Source organism: Schistocerca serialis, chromosome 2, assembly GCF_023864345.2.
Source record: "Schistocerca serialis cubense isolate TAMUIC-IGC-003099 chromosome 2, iqSchSeri2.2, whole genome shotgun sequence".
NCBI lineage: Eukaryota > Metazoa > Arthropoda > Insecta > Orthoptera > Acrididae > Schistocerca > Schistocerca serialis.
The window spans coordinates 162,440,272-162,448,400 of NC_064639.1; the positions used below are offsets into that span (position 1 = coordinate 162,440,272).

Genomic DNA, 8,129 nt, shown 5'->3' on the forward strand with positions numbered 1-8,129 from the left:
CGAATAGGAGTCCTTGACTTCATCAAGGCGTAGGGAGAGTTTGATTGGCGAAGGTCAATCTAGATAGAACGAGAGTTATCTTATTTGTCAGCAGCGAGCGGCGCAGACAGCAGTCATCGCAGCTTACGGTATTGTGCGCTACAGGTATTGCGAGCCCCATATTTCCTCCACAACAGTACCCTTCACTGCATTTCACACACGACAGCCTCGACCGTACCTAGCAACATTCTAGCGGATAATTATTCAAGTTGAGTAGGCGCGGCTCTCAGCCATTCTGCCAAGTCAATAACAATCTTAAACTTTGTACAGAAATTTCATTAGCGAATGCTATCCTTGAGAGGTAACTTCACATTCCGGAAAAAGCCAGGATATAAATTGTTCAATTCATAACTAAAAGTGCCATTGTGATTCCTCAGAATTTTTGCAAAAATAAATAATAATTTTCGTTAGTTTCATGTTTTTCTTACACTAACTAGCACTACTCCAGTACCCAAGTATCCCACTAATCACGTATGAAATTATGTGAATTTTTGTGTCATTTCCTTACAGCGGACTACTCCAGAACATATTTATTGCTGAAAGTTTTTCAGGCATTTCTCTTTAGAACGTTAGGAGCGTCTGTCTGACTTGTGTAGTAGTGTGGGGGTGGAAATTGCATCTTTCAGGAGCCACGGGGTAAAGGGTACACCTCAGATCAATCCCACACACCACACACTACAAGGACGCTTCTGATGAATGATCACTTATCCATTAGCACTTCTGAGACGGTACACCACGGACGCGCAATATGATTTTTGTATAAAAAGCCTTCTGAAAATCCAGAAATACGAAATATACTTGAGATCCTCTGTCGACAGCACTCATTACTTCATGAGAGTAATGAGCTAGTTTAGTTCACAAGAACGGTATTTTGTGAATCTGTGCTGCCTGTGTGCCAACAAAATCACTTTCCTCGGGATAATGCATAACGGCCGACCCCTATCGATTCCGATTTCATAAAATCGGTTCGGCGCCACGTGGCGGGCTCCCGCGGGCGGCTGCCGCGTGCGCGCACGTGTTGTGGTCGGCGGGCCGCCGTATTTTTAACATACGTTCACACTCGTTTTTTCGCCTATCGGATTAAACGAGCGCTGTCCCATATGCGGTGTCGCGGTCTGCCCAGCTGTTGTGCTCGCTGATGCCAGTCAGCATTAGCGGCGCGCACCGCAAAAACAAAACACATCCTCATCACTGTTTCAGGCACGCCCGCCGCTAGTGCGTCTGCGAGGTATCGAACGAAAGCCCCTGCAGACGCGCCTGGGTTACGTCACACCTGTGGTGAGAGTAAGATTCCATTTATCTACATATACACACACGTAGGTCTATACTCCGCAAGCCAACTCAGTATGGGTGGCAGGCGGATGTCACTATCTTTACCCCTATTCCTGTGTCATTCACGAAAGGCGCGTGGTAAAAATGATGGTCAGTAGAGCTCTGTACGCTATCTAATTTCACTATTTTTTGCCGTGTTTGGCGTACACTATTTTATCAAAAGTACCCGGACTCCTAATAGAGTACATTAATGTGGGATGAGTCAAACGGTCGCCTTCATGACGATTTAATCCCCGCAGAGAATGACTTCTCCGAAAATCTGTGAAGAAATGTCATCTCACTTTTCCCTCAAGAGAAAAATGAGAGGCACGTTATTTTGGTGGCTGTAGCACTTGAGGCAAATCGACGTTTTAACTCATAGCGAAGGTATTCCATTGCGATCTTTTCCGGACTCTGGGAAATTCAGAATTGTTACTGTCAACAGACCATTGTGACACATATGTTGCTTTATGATAGGGGACGCTTTCATTCCAATGCAAATAATAATCATCTCCGAACAGTTGGTATACCTCGTGCGGTACATAATGCTATAAAATGTGCTCTTGTCTTTCCGCCTTTAGCGTGAGCCTCAGCACAATAGAGGGACTACACCCCGAACACAAAAAACAACCCGTATCATAAACCGCCTCCTCCGCACTTCACTGCTGAAACTGTATGAAGGCAGGTAACGTTCTCCAGGAACGTGCCAAAACCCTACCATCTAATTGCCACAGGATATAGCATGATTCCATGTCACTCGTTCCAGTCGTTCACTGTCCAGTGCACTCGCTCTTCAAGTCATCTCAAACATCGTTTAGCGCAAACTCCACTGCAGAGTGAAAATCTCATTCTGGATCGCCTAGCATTGTGTGCAGAAATGTGTGGGTTATGAGAAGCTGCTCGCTCATTTCATTCCCTACGCACGTCCATTACGCTAGCGTGACTTCTGGTATCACTTTCGAATTCACGAACTTTTCATTACGCTGACGTCATGCGACTTGTTTACGACCACTCCCCACAATGCTCGACGGTATCTATCATTCAGTACATGAGCTCTTCCACCTACTCTTGGCTTAGCTGTGGTTGTTGCCTCGCGTTTCCACCACCAGCAGTCGAGCTGGATAGCTACAGAAGGATTTACCTGTCACTCCAGCATTCATAAATCAGGTGAAGTCCAATGAGAACTTCACATTCCTCACAGACCCTTTCTCCTGTTATTTCTTTCCTACTCACATCGCAACCCCATCCAACACCCCATTCCCTCCCCCCCCCCCCCCCCCGTCCACCTTCCAGCCCTACCGCGAGACTACTGGTGCATTCGCCTACCATGACGTATTCAGCATTACATAGAGGTGTCCCTATCCTTTTGCCAACGGCCTTGCCGCAGTGGTAACACCGGTTCCCGTCAGATCACCGAAGATAAGCGCTGTCGGGCTGGGCTAGCACTTGGATGGGTGACCATCCGGTCTGCCGAGCGCTGTTGGCACGCGGGGTGCACTCAGCCCTTGTGAGGCAAACTGAGGAGCTACTTGATTGAGAAGTAGCGGCTCCGGTCTCGGAAACTGACGTACGGCTGGGAGAGCGGTGTGCTGACCACATGCCCCTCCATATCCGCATCCAGTGACGCCTGTGGGCTGAGGGTGACACGGCGGCCAGTCGGTACCTTGTTCGGGAGGAGTCTAGAGTTTGGTTAGTACCTATACTTTTGAACAGTTAATTTTTTCAGAGGGTATAGTAAGTTCCCCGAGCCCTCTTGGAACGTAAGCTCTCGTATTTTAACAATAAAGGCTCCCTTGTAGCGCCTGTCACGGAAGGTTGTTGGGCATCTCTGTTCCGCTCTCTGGCCAAGTTAACGATCCCGTGAGCCAATGAGTCATTCTGTGCTGGATCTTCTTTACCTCCTGTGTTAATCTCACTTAGTACTGATTCCAGACCGATGAGCAGTACTTAGAAATTGGTCATACCAGTGTTTATTAAGCTACTTCCTTCGTGGTTGAATTACATTTTCTCATGATTATCCCAGTGCATTTCGATCTGAGATCTGACTTTCCTCCTATTTGTTTTCTGTGGCCATTTCTCTTTAGCTCATTATGGATAGTAGCTCTTAGCTATTTGATAATACCTAATGCTTGCAGTGATTTGTCGTCCGTAGTGTAATCAAACAATTTCGTACCTCTTCTCAAATTTGCGTGCAATACGCTACATTTATATAAGTCCAGGATCAGCTGACAGTTACGGCAACAATCATAGATGAGGGTTCATCTGGATTACACTACACTGGCGTTTCTGTGTTCCTACAGACAGTAGTGTCACCCCACGAATTGCCTCGCTCCCCCTCTAACGGTAGCCATTTGGGGCTGCAGGTACGGTTTACAGGTGTCCGCCGTTAGCTGGACATGTCCGGCGTTTTTCGGTAGCGCCCGGCCTGTCTGGTTTATGTCAGACATTTTAGCGATGGAGCAGGAAATGGACCTCTATGGATCTTTTCAAGCTAATGACGTAAGAGCAAGGAAAAAGTAGAAGGAGTAATCTGGAGATACACTATAAGGATGTGCTGTGTAGTTATACAGCGAATGCTAATCTAGAAAAAAATGCGTTAAGTTGGACGGCAGCAAATACTTTGATGAGTGGTAAAACTTTGCGAGATTCGCGGACCAAAAACACTTTTAAAACTTTTGGTTCAAGGAACATGGACAGATTATTTCAGATCACATCGTAAACAAAAATAATTCGGAGTTATTGAAACATTGTTGTTCCAGGTCATAATGTCAATGTCGAAAGGGTGTTCTCTTTCAGAAACTCCCAACGGACAAAGGAAGGTAATAAACTCCAAACCGACAAAATCACAAATATGACGTTGCCGTGTAATTTAAAATTATGCTGTCAAGAGTCCCAAGAACTTATTTGCAAGAAAAATAACGTTATTGATAAAATAGGTGCAAATGAGAAATATTAAAACCCAAATACATATTATTGTTATTTCTTTATCAAAATGAGTTAAATGACCAAATTTGTTGAATATCTTCTCGTTTTCTGTCGCAGAAGAATATATATACTGACTTTTTTGGTCAATGAAAAACTCTTTTATTTTGATATAAAATTATCTTAGGAAAATGACTTAGAAACTGTGAAAGCTGAACACTTAGTTGCTATCATAACTGCGAAAATATACGGCTATTTAGATTTTTTAAATTTTAAGGACGTGTAAGTCTGATCTCGCTAAAAACTGACCGTAATTGACTATTAGTAAACGACTGAAATTTTACGCAAATGACTGTTTCTGTTTAAAATAGATATGCCAGATTATTTCACGCCAAAGTGTACGGCTAAATATTACGGCGAGTCCAGATTTTCTGTTTTTGGACGTGGCAACCTAACCGCGGGCGCTACCGGACGTCGTTCACCTCACTCTTTCACAGGGACATCTACTATGGGCTACCCTCAGGCAGTCTTGTTGTAGGCACTCTGTGCAAAGGGTAACCACGTGGCCAATCCTGTCCACAAGCCCACACGTCAGTCATTGCCCACCCCTATTCACTCATGCCGATAGGTTCAAACGGTTCAAATGGCTCTGAGCACTACGGGATTTAACACCTGTGCTCATCAGTACCCTAGAATTTAGAACTACTTAAACCTAAGTAACCTAAGGACATCACACACATCCATGCCCGAGGCAGGATTCGAACCTGCGACCGTAGCGGTCACGCGGTTCCAGACTGAAGCGCCTAGAACCGTTCGGCCACACTGGCCGGCTGCCGATAGGCGCCCAGCTATCCATCTTCAGGCGCATGATTAGGAAAAATTCTACCTTTCCGGTGCTCCCGAATTACCATTACATTTGTTGACTGTTATATTAAGCTACCTTTCCGGTGCTCCCGAATTACCATTACATTTGTTGACTGTTATATTAAGACCGACGTGTTAAGTTCTGTCTGCAGAGAAGTTCTGTATCAAATCATGAATTTGATCCGGTACTTAGTAAACTGGTATTTACTGTAAAAGACTCCATTGTATCTTCGGAAGTCGATAAACTTTAGTGCTGTACTCCTTAATTCTAAGTTTTTAGTGCTAACTCTCGACAATGAATGATGATAGATGCGCAGTAAGGGAGTTCACCATATAGTGTGAATAATAAATCCATGGGTATAATTTAAAATATGAGCTTACCGTGAGCTGACACCTCAACAGTAACAGGTCATTATCTTTTTTTTTCGATTGTAACTCACTTACTTTCAGTTCTCGTATCTATACTTGTTCCTGATCTTGAAATAAGTCTGAAATTTGGACTGATGTTATATTTCATGTCTCTTTACCGTTACTTACAACTGGTTCTACTTGACCGTGTGATGTGCAACTACTGTACCTCGTTCAATCTTTAACGATTGTTCGTAGACAATTGGGCGACCGACACGAAAGTCCGCTTCCGAATCAAACATTACTGTACCTCCAGTCTCGCTTTTCCTTTAATCACTATTGCAAGTTGTTGAGGACTCTTTGTTCACATCTTTTGGCCCTCTTCAAGACTACACTCCGAAATTTTCCTCCCTGACTTTTGTGTCAAAACTTGACTCGTCTTTTCTGAACTAGCTGCTGTGTCCATCTGGTTCCACGGTGAATCCGCAAATGTTGCCGCTGAATATAACATGGATCGCGTTTCAACACCTGTATCTGGAGCAACACCCTTCGCATCACCCTGAACCACCTCCGTAGGGTCGTTACTAAGTTACTTGTTGTAAGCTGATCTTCCGCGTCACTTTGACGGTCACGACTCTTAAATTTTTTTTACCTCAAAATTGCTAGAAACACCGGAGGTGAACGACAGTTTTAGTTTATAGCACCGCAGACATCAAGGCTTGGGATGGGGCCAGTGTGTTTTGGACGAATGTACTCTATCACACAGCGCTCAGTAGGTCTACGCGCAACGGACTGGTATCATCCCACAACTGCCGCAGCACGTCCAGCTTCTGTGGCAGTTCTCCGAGAGGACCACCCCGCCACTCTGAAGGCCATAATTAGATCCTCTTCAAACTCGCTCAGTTTTCTGTAGCAAGCACCTGTGCGTCTCCGTGTCATTGTTGCCTGCTAGCTTCACAAGTCTGCACCACATTGAGCTTACTGCCTCTGAGCATTCACTTTTCACAGACGTAGATGGCGCTCTTGTAGCTACACCTCTACACTATCTGTTGGCGAACGACTTTAAAACCATTACGAGTACATCTAGTATCTCTCAGGTGCCATACTACGTCATCGGATCAAACTCAATGTCGCCTTTCCTGATATACTATTTTTTTCTGACAGAGTGTAATGACGCAGAAATTTCGACGTAAGTAAACTAAAATTAAGACAGTTCTACCTTAGAGATCTGATTACATGGCTTTAATTTATTGTTAGGCACAGTTACAGTTAAACTAGCAGTCCGTTACATCTTTCTTTCTTTTTTTCTGCCGCAGGGCACCATATCTCCAGGGAAATTTCACCACTAGGCTGAGAAAAAGGTAGACACCTAACGTAAAAAGCAACAAATGTAATCTAAACGCAAACGACAGTCTGTTGATGAACACGTCGATCTTAGCCATATAACGGCGCTTGACTACCTTACAGTTTTAAACATGGGTGTCTCTCAGCAACCGTATATAAGTTTCAACATAGAAGTCATACAGCCAACCCGTTGCAAATAACTGTTTAGTACACTGACCTAGGTTTCGACACCTCTAAAGATGTCTTCATCAGAATGAAATTTTAAGAAACCGTGAAGTTACATTGGCAGAAAGCAATGGCCAAAGTTTCTAGCAGATATGCTCAGGTCAAAAACTAAAATTGAACATGTTCAAGCGGTTGGCACGTACGCCCTGTTAGGAACAACATCAGACCAAAGGCTTGAATGTGTTTAATTTTAATTTTAGACCTGAGCGTACCTGTTAGAAACTTTGACTATTGCTTTCTCGCCGTGTAACTTAACGGTTTCTTAAAATTTCATTCTGATGAAGACATCCTTAGAGGTGTCGAAACCAAGGTCAGTGTACTAAACAGTTATTTGCAACGAGTTGGCTGTACGATTCTTGTGTTGAAAGGATTATTGACAGTGGCTGGTTGTTCGTTTCTCGTTCCATGCTGCAGTGCACCACTTCTCCATATAACTTTCTCCAGAAGGGAGAGAAAACAGTCAACGTCTAATGTAAAAAGCAAGAAATGTAATCTAAACGCGGAAAGCATTATTGGCAGTGGCTGGTTGTTCGTTTCTCCTTTTTAAGAATAAATTTGTCTTTCGTACATAGCCACGGTCCCACAAAATCAGTGATAGACAAAACAGCGATAAATACTTATTTTGTAAATAAAACTGCCTTTTCCTGCTGCTAGTTATTTTATTTATCCCATACGCGTTTCGTCTTCTCCTGTTCTAAGGCACCATCAGTGGGCTCTATAACAATACAGTTTTGTTAGTTATAGATTATCAAACAGTTCACTTCGCGATTTTTTTGTAAAAAAAAATAATTATTACGATTTGCTGATCTGCGTTTCCTCACATCTGGTCTGGAGGTCGCACTACCATTTTTATCACTTCCATGTTATCGCATCTTTGTGTTCTCGCTTTCCACACACTGTTCACCATGTTTCTCTTTTTTTTGTGGTGGACTACTGTTCTTATGTCACTCGATACAACTATTTCGTCGTACACTTCTTTTCACAGCGTAAATACTTGTATCGAGTGACAAAAGAGCAATAGTACACCACAAAAAAGAGAAACATGGTGAACAGTTTGTGGAAGGCGAGAACACAAA

General features: G+C 43.6%; 1 pseudogene; it reads left to right on the top strand.

Annotated features, from left to right (window-relative positions):
* The first annotated feature begins 2,718 nt into the window (after positions 1-2,718).
* Positions 2,719-2,836, top strand: LOC126459426 (5S ribosomal RNA; annotated as a pseudogene).
* The last annotated feature ends 5,293 nt before the right edge of the window (positions 2,837-8,129 follow it).